Source organism: Giraffa tippelskirchi, chromosome 11 (assembly GCF_054371585.1).
Source record: "Giraffa tippelskirchi isolate mGirTip1 chromosome 11, T2T-mGirTip1v1.2.pri, whole genome shotgun sequence".
Lineage (NCBI taxonomy): Eukaryota > Metazoa > Chordata > Mammalia > Artiodactyla > Giraffidae > Giraffa > Giraffa tippelskirchi.
In genome coordinates this window covers 20,503,110-20,517,309 of record NC_137285.1, presented here as the reverse complement: position 1 = coordinate 20,517,309, position 14,200 = coordinate 20,503,110, and the positions used below count along the sequence as shown (strand labels likewise).

Sequence of the window (14,200 nt, the reverse complement as noted above, 5' to 3'; positions counted from 1 at the left end):
TTTTCACATCTCCAGCTTTGATGTTTAAACCAGCAGAAAGGTTGGGCAGGGGAGTGAACGTGTCCTATTTGCCTTCAAATATTCAAGGTCTGTCAGGCAGCAGAGGGATTTTGTGTGTTTTAGAGTTATTTCCATGAGTTCCAACGAAGGCAAGTAGTACTTGCAGGAAGACAGACTTCACTTTGACATAAAGAGCACAAGTTGCTTATGAACGTCCAGTGGCAAGAAGAGGCTGCTCTTTCCCTGCAGAGTTTCTGGATAATCTGGTCCCCCGATGGGCAGGAATGACTGCTAGGAGGTTCCCCCATTGGCATTAGAGAGGTCTTCTGAGGGAGGCCGAGGGACTGCAGTGGCAGCCTGATTGGAGGGCATCGTGGTGTCTTTTTATTTCTTACTCTGACTTCTGCAGTTTGGGCATAACAACACCCCAGACACCTACTTCCATCCTCAGAAGATTGTTACCAGGGCAGAGGCCTACCTGATACCAGAGATGATTCTAAGCTTACTTTCTTTGCATTTGTGTGGGGCTTTACAGGTAATAAAGCACTCTCACATCCCATGTCCTATTTTAAAAGACTCTTCTTAATTATTCATGATTTTTTTCTCTTGGCGTTTATTTTCTATAATAAACATTTAATCAAGAGGAAAATTACCCTTTTCTAGGAGAACAAGCAGGAGAAGCTTTTTTTTTTTTTTTTATGGAATGATGTCAGTCATTCTTTCAAGAGTCGGCAGGTTGTGAAGGTGAATAGATTTTTTTTTTCTTAGCTGAAATTATTTTTTGAAAGATACTGGTTAAGGGCTGACTCTTGTGCTTGCGCTGCATTTTAGTTTGTTTATTTCATTACTCAAACGACTCAAATTTCACAGCCAGAAGTCCAGTCATATCCACCAACAGTAAGTTGCACTGGACTTTTTTCCATATGTCTGCCTCATACGTGTTGGCAGGTAAAACACAGCTGAGGAGAAGCAGAATCACAGTGGTCCAAAAAGATGAGGCGAATTGGAGTTTGTGTTTGAAGAAGGAAAAGATGTGTCCCATTTGTACTAAGCCCAAACCTGGGAATGATAATTTGTCAACGATAAGAATGATGCTCTGTCCATTACAACAAAGATGAGGCTGTTGACTGTCAATCACAGTACTTGTATTAAGTGGATCAGTGGGGTTAGGACTCTGTCTGTGGCCCAGGAGCAGAGCTAGAGCTTCCTGTGAACAGTAGAGAACCCAATAAATACTGTCTGCACAAGGATTTAGTGGAACATGATGGTAATGAGGCCAATTGAGTTAGACCAGATTCTGAGCTCTCCAATTTAGGAAGAAGTTAGAGGGGAAAAAAAACAGCTCTGAATTAATGTATACGTGTAATTAATTTTAAAAAAAAAGTTAGAAAAACAGTTCCTCTCTTTTGTTCTTTAGCAGATGAGTTTGTCCCATGCTTTTGTGCCTGTTATCCACCAGCTGGATTTGAGTGTGACTATTTAAATAACATAGATTTTAAAAATTTGCTTGAACCAGAGATGCACTGTTTATTTATACTTTATGCATGAAAGGAAAAGAGAAGAATACCAAGTTATTCTGGCCAACCAAAAAATCAAATAAGGACACCTTACGAGTATTGATTTATTCCTTGAGGGGAAAAAAAAATTGCAGATGCTGTTTTAAATATTATGATCAGAACAACAAATTATCAAGTAAGGCAACCAGTTAGAAAGCAGCCTTTTTGTAGGTGAAAGGTTACATTTTACAGAACCTTGCCATAATCTCTGAAGGCACCTCACAGATGTCTTAAAAGACCTCTTTGTTAATCAGAAAACCAGAGTTTATGTTTTTACTCAAGTTTCCACACTGGGGAGCAGATAAATGAATACTTTTATGATTCTCCCTGTATACCACTTTATCAGAAATAACCGTTTGAAGCAAGAATTCTCTACTCTTCAGAGCCTGTAAGGGAAGAGGGAATAAGTGTTGTCCTCTTTTCGAGATCCTTCCTACTAGCTGATTCTTGGGAGTGAGCAGTGCAATTCCATCAGCTAGCACACAAGAACAAGCCTGAGATGCTAAAAGCTACAATAAAGAAAACAAAATAGAAGAATGCTTTTAATAATGGAATTCTAGGCATACAATATTCTGCTGCTACAATCTTTCTCTTTGTTGCCTCTTTGACAACCCTTAAGATGTTACGTTTAGACCTATGTAAGATCCATGATGCTTTGCTCTTCAGAGTTCCTTCTCACCCTGTTTCTAAATGCAGGCTGAACCCCTGTTATTTACTACATAGGTAAGAGGATTTATGAGGCATTTCTTTTTTATTTGTTTGGCTGCACTGCGTCTTAGTTTCTGCTTAGTTTCTGCACGTGGGATCTAGTTCCCTGACCAGAGATCAAACCTGGGCCCCCTGCATTGGGAGTCTTGGCCATTGGACCACCAGGAAAGTCCATCTGAGGCATTTCTTATGTGACATTGCTGCCACATATTATTAATTCCCAGGATTATTACAGTACTGATTTTCTTAAAGTCACACAGTCCACCTGGAAATGAGTGGCACCACACTCTGAAAGGGCCACCTTTAGTGTAACCTCACTGTAAAAACACTGGCTCACCAAGGTACAGGTCCATCCCTGTCCTGGCTTAATCATCCCGAGGCCGCCATATTTTTCTAATGGTTTCTAATGTAATTTCTCTTACAATGATGAGTGTATGCAATGAGGTTCCTGCCACACTTCAGACATCGAAGGAATCCCCGTTTCTCCAACTATCACAAGCATCAACTCAGGTAAAGGACACTGGTGTCACGTCTCCCTCAGTGGCTGTAGCATGTGGGAGGAGATCCAGTTTTTAGAAATATCTGTCTCGCACATTGATGAGAAAGATGAAGAAAGGCTTTGCTATTTTTTTAATTTTCTGTTCTGGGAATATAGCAGAAGTTATTAGGCAGAGCCTGTCCTTTTCAAGGAGGGGTCAATCCTTGTCTTTGATAGTGAGTCATCTTTATCTTTTGGTTGAATCATGGTGAGTGGACTAGAAAATCCCTGGGGAATAGAGCAGCAGCTTTCGGCCGTTGAGATACTTGCTCACTGACATGTCCTATTGCACTGGATGGGGTAGGGCTGGGGGAGGCAGGTAGGACATAGTCTTTGATGACAGAGGGAAAAGATATGTCCTCCTTCTAGGCCTCTGAGTTGTGTGATGGGTTTCAAGTGAGGAATCCGTTCCCATCAAGAAAGTGCTGGAGTCAGTTTTCAACAGAAAGAGATTTCTCCGTCTAGTGAGGCTGTGGTATTAGGACCTGGCTCAGAGATGAGCAAAGTGCAATGTAACTGTCTGAGGGCAAAGACATGGGGTTTTTGTGGGGGGTGGGGGATGGGTGGGTAGACTCTAAATTGGAACAAATATGGCCAGAGGTGAGACCTTCCTGAAGACAGGTTGAGCATGCTGTGTGTTCGGCGGTGTTCTTGTGTCTCATTCATTTGTAGAATGGAACTCAGCAGTTTGATCCTCATTGACTAAGTCTGGAATGGCACCTTGACTTCTGCCCACCAGCAGGCTATGGGCACAGTAGAGGGCCTTCCCATGTAGGCCCAGAGGCCCGTAGGACCTTCCTGGGTGGCTTTTCATCTTGAGTCTGAAACTCAAGTGGGAAACAGATTATCCATCTCTGAACCTCAAAGGAAAACCAAGTGAAGTTAGGAGTTGTTAAGCAGTTGGGGCCAGTGTCTTTCCACCAGAGATGCTGTGAGGCCTTGGTACATTAGTATTAGTGGCCCACAGAAGTATAAACCCTTGTGGGAAGGTTGAACTGTTCAGCAGTGCGAACTGTTGAACCCTCAAGTGAACCTCATCACCTAGGCTTCTTAGGCCTGTGAATGAAATGCTTGGATGCCCTTTATCAGGACTGCCCAGTGACAAGAGCACAACTTCATCTAGCACATTAAAATTCTGCCTTTAGAAGTCTCATAAGGGACTTTGCTGGTGGTCCAGTGGTTAAGACTTCGCCTTCCAGTGCAGGTGCTGCTGGTTCGCTCCCTGGTCAGGAAGCTAAGATCCCATGTGCCTCAGGGCCAAAAAACCAAAATGCAAAACAGAAGCAGTATTGTTAACAAATTCAATAAAGATTTTAAAAAATGGTCCACATTAAAAGAAAAAAATCTTAGAAAAAAGAAGTCTCATAAGCCTACTGAGTTTTTTAGATGAAGGTCCCAGTTTTTTGTCTGTTAAAGCCCTCGTGTTCACAATCTGTAAGTAGGGCACCTGGCTGCTTCCGTCCAGTTCTGCAAAATCCTGCCAGGTTTTCTTTTTTTTCTTTCCTACAATTCCATCGTGACAGTTAACTGCCTCTTCTGATTCTGAACGATACAGTGAATGTGTAGGGCCTTACAGCTTTATTTACAATCCAACCTGTAAATTGTAGATTCCCATTATAAGTAGACACATTTAAAGTGCCAAATCCAGAAATAAAATATTTTAGAAGTCTTTTTGATGGTCATTGTGTCAGCCTTTTGTATGTGGGTACCCTCTACATCTGGTGAAATTACTAAGTGGTGACATGAAAATCATTTTCCTTGTTTGAATCAGACAAATTTGAATATACTTACAAATCCCACTCCCTCTAAAGGGGAGATAGCTAAGCCACTCTCTTGGTCTACATGCCCCCGCCCTCCTGCCCATGTGAGCCTGACGCATAATGTAGCTCATACAGTGCTGTTGAACTGCTGAAATTGGAGCATACCACTCCTGCTGAATTATCCCCTGCAGCCCTTTACATGTGCATGTATGAGGCCAGGGGCACAGGAGCAAGATGAGCAAATTAAATCCTTAGGAGCTGCCAAGGTGCTGCCTTGGGAAGGCCAAAATGTCTAGTTACGGGGACCCCTGACAGCCTCTGAAGGCCCTTGCACCATGGGTTACCTGATCGGGGACAAGTACAGCATGATGAAGAGCTGCCAGAAGGGACTGGTCAGGGACTTCCCTGGTGGTCCAGTGGTTAAGAATCCGCCTTCCAACACAGGGGACTAGGGTTGATCCCTGGTCGAGGAACTAAGATCCCGCGTGCTGCAAGGCAACTAAGCCTGCTCTCCACAACAAAAACCCAGTGAAGCGAGAAAACGACAACAACAGAGGGACTGAGGGACTGGTCAGTCCATAAAGGATGCCTGGCCAAAGACAGCCTTGACCATGTTATTCATCAGAGGGAGAATGTTTCTAAAATGGCCCCAACATAGGGTAACATGAAGACCGTTAGAAATGTGAGTTCCTCCCCGAGTGAGGCGCCCTCACTATTTTCACAATTGACCACAGTCAGAAGGAGAATCAGAAAAAAAAAAAAAGAGAAGGAAAAGCAGAATCACATGTTACAGTGAGGGCAATACATCTTGTCTGTGGACAGACCATGCTGAGGCAAAACGAAGACAGATCCTTCTTTGTTGAGAACAGTCTGCCTTCCAGGGACTAATGTCCTTTTCTGTGAGCTACTAGTCTTCTTTGCTTAATTATACACAAGTTTTTACTGATTTACTTTAATATACCTTGATTCACCCATGCATACACACACGTGGTTGAAGGTACGTTTAAACAGTATATTTAAATGACAATATATTATTTAGAGATTTTACATTGTAGTTTTCAAATGTTACCAGACATATCAGAAGCCAATTATATATCAGTTGATTTTACCATCTTAATTTGGGCTTTAAAAATAAGTGTTCAAAAATACCTAGCATGTGTATACTTAGAGCTGATTCATGTTGTTGTATGGCAGAAACCAATGCAACATTGTAAAGCAATTATCCTCAAATTTGAAAAATAAAATTTAAAAAACCAAACAGTAACAACAACAACAACAAATATGGAGCAGATGGTTCACAGGAATTCTGAGGTGATAAGGTGTGTTTTCCCTATTTTAGTTTCTTTACAAATCTTGAGGTAAAAAGTGAGCTAACTGCCTCACTATCAGTCCAAAGAGAATTAGGGATTTTAGAAAATAACTACTACTATAAGTTGCATTAAAGGATACTGCAATTGTTGATACTAAGAATTTGTCAGATAAGTATGGCATCTTAAAACATTACTCAAAAAAAAAAATTACTCAGCTAATGGAAGTAGAGCAGTTTTATAGGTTAACACAATGTAATATTGTCTAAGAGTTTTTAAGAGCAAATGATAGAGATAACAGTTTCTAACATTATAGCTCATTTTACTTGTATGCTCATGTTTAGGTTTATCTACTCTTAAATAATGGTCAGTAAGGAATTTAGTAACTTCAGTTTAATGTAGCCTGTTGGCAGAAATCCTGCTTTTTTGGTATGAATTGATATCAAATTCATGTGTAGGATGATCTGTCTCTCCCCCCTCAGGAATGTAAGCTCCAGTAGTGGCTGGGTTCGCATCTGTTTTACTTGTTGGCGTTTCCCAGTTGTCCTCCGAGACGTGCCTCGCTCAGAGAAGTGCTCAGAGAAAGGTAGTTTCTCCACTGAAAGACTGCACAGGGTTATTTTATATCCCCCAACAGAGGGAAACAGAACCATCATTTACATCCCCAAAGTCACTGAACAATGTATGAAAGAGTTTGCCTCAAGAGTATTTTAATAATTCTTCATGCATCTTCTGTGTTCTGTTGGAATACCTTCCTGTACTTAATACAGAAGCTTTTTAAAGAAGATAAGTAGCTTTTCAGTTTGCACCTGTATCTTATTTCTAAACTGGGATTTTATAACCAGAGTAATTGTACTTTCGAATTGACCTTTTTCAAGTAGAAGACCATTTTTGAAATTACCAGCCCAACACATTTCTTTAACTTCTCCAGTATATTTGTGTAAACTACAAAGTTTAAATTATGGCCCTTTTTTGTAAACAGGGTTTCCTGGTGGCCATGGAGTCTGTAGTTTCATTTCTCCCAGCCTGGAAATCTTTTCTAAGAGTGCCACCACATGTAAAAGATTAAGAGTTTGGGTATGGTTTCATAAATTTCTTAGGAGTCTTTAGAACCCTCATAAGATATATGCAAGTATTTAGTAGTCTCCTGGGCTTGGGGATGTGGTTTCAATTTCTGGGGCAGGACAGTCCCCTGGAGAAGAAAATGGTAAGCCACTCCAGTATTCTTGCCTGGAGAATCCATGGACAGAGGAGCCTGGTGGGCTACAGTCCATGGGGTCGCAAAGAGTCAGACACAGCTTAGTGACTAAAAACAGTAACAAAAAGTGGTCTCCTTTAAAACAGGAATTCCTTTGCATTCAAGAAACATTAAAGCCTCTAAACATCAACATTTCGTAGGGGTGCCCTGAATGTTTAGATCAAAGTACTCCTGTTGAAAGTATATATTGGGTCCACTTGGATATATCCATTTAATGTCTGCAGAAATATGCAGCTTTATCACTGTAAATTTGGAGTCCCCTTTGGGGGTTCCAGAATTATGTTACATTCACCCTCCCCATTTCCCAGTTCACTGAAGCATTCAAACAGCAAAACAAAATCTCAAACTGTTCCGATAATGGGAAGAAAATGATTGTATTCTTATGCAAATTTTACATACAGCTCCTTTCTTCTGAGCAAAAGGAAATGCATATATTCTGACGCAAAACAATGAGATGTGTAAAGCAGTGCCTTTCTGCACACCTGCCTCACCAAGAGTTGAAGGTGTGGAGAAACCCTCTCAAGCAGGCAGCCTGGTGTCTCTCACTGACGGTTGCCTCTCTTCCCAGGTCAGGAGCCCTCTGTTATAGGAAGGAGGCTGCTTGGCTGGGACCTGTCCCTCCTGAGCGCTCCGTCACCCACAGTTTACTAGCAATCCCAGAACCCCAAGGAGAGCAGGATAAACCTCAAGTCAGAAGGGGGAAGAGGCCCGCCTCGGATTAGACTGCCTCCAACCCAGTGCTGTGACCTTCAGGGCAAGAGCATTCTGCCTTGAGGAGGGGCATCCTGTGTGTCATAGGCTGTTTAGTGGCACCCCACCCTCTACCCACCAGATGCCGGCAGTGCCCCTTCCCCAGCCGTGATGGCCTACAAGGTCTCCAGACCTGGCCGGTCTCCCCTGGGAGCACCACTGCCTGACTTGGTCAGACTCAAAAATGGGGTTCACCATGAGGATGCTCCCCCTCGAATTCTGATTGCCCTCACATGTCTCAAGTCATAAAATTTACATGCCTATTCTGTGTAGGAATTTTGGACCAAAACGACCAACAGTATCTTGCCTCAGCTGTAAAATAGTGACTGTGTAGATTCTCTGAGGAAGAAGAAAATCTTCAATAGAGGGTGTTCCAAGCAGGTCAGTCAGACTGCAGAAGCAGACCAGCTCCTCGGCGAGACCCAAGGGGTGTTACTTTCAGTGCCCTTGGCTGGATTGTATTTGTCTCAGGAAGGAGTCCCCATCCTCCTCTCTCTCCCCTCCCCAGGCTGGTTAGCCATGCAATTATTGATCTGAACAGGCAGACTCAATCTCCATCTGAATAAAGAAAGCGTTAGAATCTACACTTAATTCAACCTTCTGTATGAAGAGAGAAATCCCAAGCCCCTCCTCTAACCAATCAGGAAACCCTAAAATATTCTATGTCAGTAAAACAGAGATAAAGATTTAAATTGTATCACTAAGATGATAAATTATCAAGGAAAACAATTAGAAAAGCAAACTTTTAGAAATTAGGAGTTACATTTTAAGTGAGTCAGCAACAGTCTCAGAAGTCTAGCTGTCTTAAAACACTTGTTTGATAACCAAAGAAGTATATACCTTTACACACATTTCCACACTGAAGAGCAGAGTAAGCTTGTGGTTCCTTAATAGAACTAGCTTCTTAGTCCAGAATAGTCCAGAATTTTCTGCAGCCTTCAGAGCAAAGAAACATGCTTTTTTCATGAGCATCAAGAAAAAGCACTGGGGACTTTCCTGGTGGTCCATGGTTAAGACTTTGCCTTCCAATGCAAGGGATGTGAGTTCCATCTCTGGTCAGGGAGCTAAGACCCCACGTCTGGCAGCCAGAAAAACCAAAACGTAAGACAGAAGCAATATTGTAACAAATTCAACAAAGACTTTTTAAAAAATGGTCCACTCAAAACACTCCTAAAAAAAAAAAAAAACACTGGAATTCTGCTGGTTAGCCCAAGCCAAAAAAGAGTAAAAAAAAAAAAAAAAAAGAGTAGACTAGAGAAGCTTAAAACATCGGAAAACAAAAGAGCAGAAGGAGTCTTAACAAGTGGAATATGGGGCAAAGGATGTTCTGCCCCCACAGGGCATGCACACTTTTCACCTTCACCTGCCAAGAACCTTGGAGCTCCCGGCTAAGGGTGTGACTGTGGAGTCTGAGGGATGAAGCCCCACCCAGCCCCTGGCTAGTAGAGACTTTAAGGAACTCATTTAACCCCTTTGGCTTATTTGCTAGCCCTGTGAGATAGGAGGCGGCTCTCTAATCCTCAGAATGTTTGTAACGCTCAGGGTAGCTCAGCGCCTGGCACTTGAGCCCTCGGTACAAGGCGGTTCTGCCATTGGCCTTCTTCACCCTGCATCCCTGGCGCCTCAGGCTGGATGCTGCTGCCCTTCTCGTCCCCTCCTTTGCCCGCTGCATCATCCCCACCAGATTCAATTCCCTCTGGTAGCACTTTGGCTCTAATAGGTAAAAACTCAACTTTTCCCCCATTTCCTCTCTCTTCCAGCTCAGCTTTTCAGAGTAACTTTTAACAAGCAGCTCAAATCCAGCCCTCACTTTTCTACCTGACTTTATTTTCCACCACTCCCCGAATGCTCTTTCCATGTGGGACATTACAGTGGTCTCTCTGTGACTCTCAAAACTTCATTCTCACCTCATCCTGTGTAAACCCTGCCCATCCTTGAGGGTCAGCTTCAGTCCTGGCCTCTTGAGACCACCTAGGTCACTGCAGCCTTAGCCACTCGATGTTTCTCAGGCAGCTCCACGTGCCCGGTGATTTGTAAGGTACCAGGAACACTAAAATGATGGGGATGTGGCCCCCACCGGTCTGGGATTCACAAAGCCTCATATGGTAGACAGGCAGGTAAATGAGAGCTCCAGGTGCTGTGCTGGGTTACCCTTCCCCTGGCCCCTGACTTGGCATCCTCACAAGGATTTAATTACACTCTGTTTTCTTTGTACTCTGGCAGCTGAGCCTCACATCCCCAGTAAGCTGTAGGCATAGGACTGAGTACACAGTGAGCACTTTAGAACATATGCTGGCTTGACCTTTAGCCTCGATGCATATGTAAAAAGAAGCATGGTTGCTCGACTTGTTGTAATGGGCCTCCTAAACTTCAAAAGAAAAATTAGAAGACAAAATTAAGGGGACTTCTCTGGTGGTCCAGTGGTTAAGAATCTGAATGGCAATGCAGGGGATGCGGGTTCGATCCCTAGTCAGGGAGCTAATACCACATGTCTTGGAGCAACTAAGCTCATGAGCCACTACTGGTGAGTCTGCGTGCAGCAACAAAAAGCCCAGCCTGATGCAATGAACATCCCACGTGCCACAACTAAGGCCCAAGGCAGCTAATTAAATAAAGTGAACTTCCATAATACTGAATTAAAAAAAAAAAAAAAGTTGATGATGATGTTAAGCTCCTGGCCATCACCATAAACCTCTTGGTGACTCAAATGGTTTCTAGGCCTGCAGAATTCATGGAACGGTGCATTTTTCAATTGGGAATTTCTAAAATGAAAATAAAGACTCACCCTCTGAACCAAATAAACTTAGCCTTATGGAAAAGTCACTGCATTGTCCTTTTTCTCTCATTCCATCACGGACCAGAAAAACCATCATCAAAGCTCGGCATGAGCATTTCCTGAATTTCTGGGCTTCTGCCTCCACTGGAGAGGTGAGAAAGCATGAGGCCAGCTCAGTTCCCACGGGCAGAGCCACCTTTCGGGTTTGGCACTGTGCCCATGTCAGTGCTATTGAACACACACAGTCAGCCCCTAACAGAACTAACTGTCCAGGTGTCACTAAGCTGTGCCCAGTGGGATCCTGTATGTCACAGGCTCTGCAGAGCATCCTCAACAAGCCCCCCTTTCCCTCCCACTGAAATTAAACTATATTTCCTTTGTACGTGGCTTGAGAGTTTTCTGGCATTTTTATTTGCAAACTTCCCAGAGGCCCGCGTGAACTAGCACTGCTTCCTCCTCTGCCTTATCCCCATGGCCGACAAGGTAGTATTGATATTTCCAAGTCCTCTCATGTCACTAATACAATATACACTACTTAATGTGGTGGGGGGTTGGGGGGAAGTCAGACCAGAGATTGAGATTACCACTAATTCTCAACTAGAGAGAACCCTTTCTTATTAAAGGGCCAGCTCAGATTACTAGAGGGAGGCATTCCATGCTCTGAATGCTAGTATTGTAACAGGAGGAGAGAGAGAAAGCCCTGTTCCCATGGAGCTTGTATTCTAGTCCTGTAAGAAAGATCAATAAATGACCTAATTTTAGATAGTGATAAGTGCTATAAAGACTCAAGATGGGATGGGATGATGATAATGACAAAATAGTCGGGACTTCCTTGTCAGTCCAGTGGTTAAGACTCCACACTTCCACTTCAGGGGGTGTAGGTTCAATCCCTGGTCCAGGAACTAAGATCCTGCATGCTGGGCAACCAAAAAAAGACATTTTCTTGAACTGAATAAAAATAAGAATACAACCTGTCCACTTAAAAAAAAAATTGTATTAAAAATTGTTAAAGTGTTCTTGCAGTACAGAGGGACAGCAGGCCATGGCAGACTCTGCAGTGGTGTTATCTGGGAGCTGGGGGAACACGCGTGGATGGTGCTCCGTGTCAGGGTAGTGATGGCAGACAGCACATAGTTCCAGGCACAGTTGTTCATGCTTTAAATCTGTAAAGCCTAGTATGGTTGCCCCAAGTCACACTGTTGTTTAGTTGCTAACTCATGTCTGATTCTTTGTGACCCCATGGACTGACTGTAGCCCACCAAGCTCTTCTGTCCATGGGGATTTCCAAGCAAGAATACTGGAGTAGGTTGCCATTTCTTCCCCCAGGGGATCTTCCCAACCCAGGGATCAAACATGCATCTCCTGCATGAGCAGGTGGGTTCTTTACCACTAAGCCACCAGGGAAGCTCTCCCTAGCCACGTAGGGCAACTTAAGTTTGAATTAATTCAAATCAAAATAAATAAATAAAAACTTTTCCTTTCCTCAGACATACCAGCTACATGTGTGGCAGGGGCTCATGTGGCTGGTGGCCACATTGTTGGGCAGCAGAGAAGAGAGGATTTCTACCACCGCAGGAAGGTCTCTTGAATAGCGGCTCCTTAGAGTAACTCATTCAATCTTCACTGACTAAAGTAGATACTGTTTTCCCATCTTGCAGATAAGGAAAGTGAGGCACAGGGAGTTTATACATAACTCATCCAAAGGCCCAGACTTAACAAGTGGCAGGGCCAGGATTCAAACCGGGGCCACCAAGCTCCGGATCCAGAGCCCGGGGGTTCACCCTACCTGCCACATCACTGTAGCTCATCCTCAACTACAGCTCCCCTCTGCAGACCACCGCCAACAGGATTTTACATCTTGGTAAAATCTTATCCCTGAGTGCTTTACAGCTCAGCTCAATGAATTCTAAGCTAAGGGTTAGATCTTTCCTGATTTTAAAAGTGTTAGCACAGTTTCCCCTTCCTTAAAAAGAGGGACTTTGCTGGTGGCCCAGTGGCTAAGATTCATGCTCCCAACGCAGGGGGCCCCGGTTTTGATCCCTGCTCAAGGAACTAAGATCCCACATACCTCAACAAAAATTGAAGATCCCATGTGCCGCAACTAAGACCTGGCACAGCCATAATTCAAAAAGAATTATGTGGTTATCTATGAGCCTGGCACATAAATAGTAAATAATAGCCATAATGACTATTTTTGTGAATGATGTTCAGCTTTACACGATTAAAAAATGCCTTTGAGTATTTTCTTGCCCCAAGTGCCTCAGACCAACCCAGAGGCTGTGTCGGGCCAGAGCTGGGGGAGACGGAACAGACTCACTGGCACCATCACTGTCTGCAAGCTCGCTTCACTCTGCGGTGGTCACCCCCTACAAAAGCAGAGTAAAGCCAGTGGAAAAGCATCTCTGGGCATCTGTTTTCACTGAGACAGGAGCTGCTTCACACCCTCCCACAACCAGCAAAAGAAGTGCCCCACATGATCGAGGGCGACCATCCAGTTACGAAAAAAAGGGAGGAAAAACAAATTCCACCAGCTCCCAAATGACCGATAGACTCCACCATATTTTGGTCCAACCAGAAGAAGCTGAAACACCCAAGAATTTTGGACTTCAAATGGAAAATCTGGGCACTCTAAACCAAAATTGCTAAGTTCCAAGAATGTGGATACAGGGACTTCACTGGCGGTCCAGTGATGAAGACTCCATGCTCCCAATGCAGGGGGCCAAGTTTCAATCCCGAGTCAGGGAATGAGTTCCCACAGGTCGCGATCAAGAGTCCTAATGCTGCAACATTAAGATCCCACGTGTAACAACTAAGACCTGGCTAGCACAGCCAAATAAGTATTTTAAAAAACACAAACATGTGGCTACATCTTATGCTTATTATTGAAAGTATCTATTGGTAAAGTGAGCCCTGAAAGAGTGCCATGAATGGAGGATTATTATTAACCCCATGGAGGAAGCATGAGGTCAAATATGAAAGGAAAACAAAACAAAGGTCGTTGTACAAATTGAAAAAGGGACACAAGAAAATAGCATCAAGGTCAAGGACAGGAAGAATGAGAAAATACTGAATTGCATCCCCTTCTCTGGAAAATCCAAATGAATATAAAATGTAGTGATTGTTTTCTTTCCCTAATTCCTTCTTCTCTCCTCCCACAGCTGACAGATAATCTATGAAATACAGTGGCCCGTCCTCTTATTTTACCTTTCTTTGTTTTTATTTATTTCTACTGGGATAATGGTTGATACTGATGGCTTATTTATCTAAAATGAGCCAAATTCTGTTGCAAAGACAAACCCTAAATTACCTGCACAGCACCTGCCTCCCTTGCCTCATTCTCACGCGCGTCAGCTTCATCCAGATCTCAGCATTGCTTGTTTGTTTTAAATGCCAGATCTTCTTAATAGATCAGTGTTTTGTGCGGAGTTTTACTTCTCCCCCTGGAACTCAATGAGCAACCTACTAAAGAAATGGAATATAGGATTCTGAGAATTCTCCTCATCCCTGACACAATAAAGAATCATTGTGAGTAGAAAGAACTTTATGG

At 43.3% G+C, this 14,200-nt stretch overlaps 1 protein-coding gene and 1 long non-coding RNA gene across 13 annotated transcripts in view; one reads left to right on the top strand and one right to left on the bottom strand.

The window, feature by feature from the left end:
- CCDC92 (coiled-coil domain containing 92) overlaps window positions 1-14,200 on the top strand; it is a 34,873-nt gene that overhangs the window by 2,436 nt on the left and 18,237 nt on the right. For 3 of the 12 annotated variants that reach the window (XM_081540474.1, XM_081540470.1, XM_081540477.1), the window contains exon 2: window positions 6,352-6,455. The exons of the other annotated variants lie outside the window; for them this stretch is intronic. The gene's annotated coding sequence lies outside the window, so the exon portion shown is untranslated. The remainder of the gene's footprint in view (window positions 1-6,351; window positions 6,456-14,200) is intronic. 12 annotated transcript variants of the gene reach the window in all.
- Window positions 1,503-14,102, bottom strand: LOC145526000 (uncharacterized). The gene is made up of 2 exons (XR_014068568.1): window positions 13,961-14,102; window positions 1,503-2,065 (listed from the first exon to the last, which is right to left on the bottom strand). It is a non-coding gene; the product is annotated as an uncharacterized LOC145526000 (long non-coding RNA).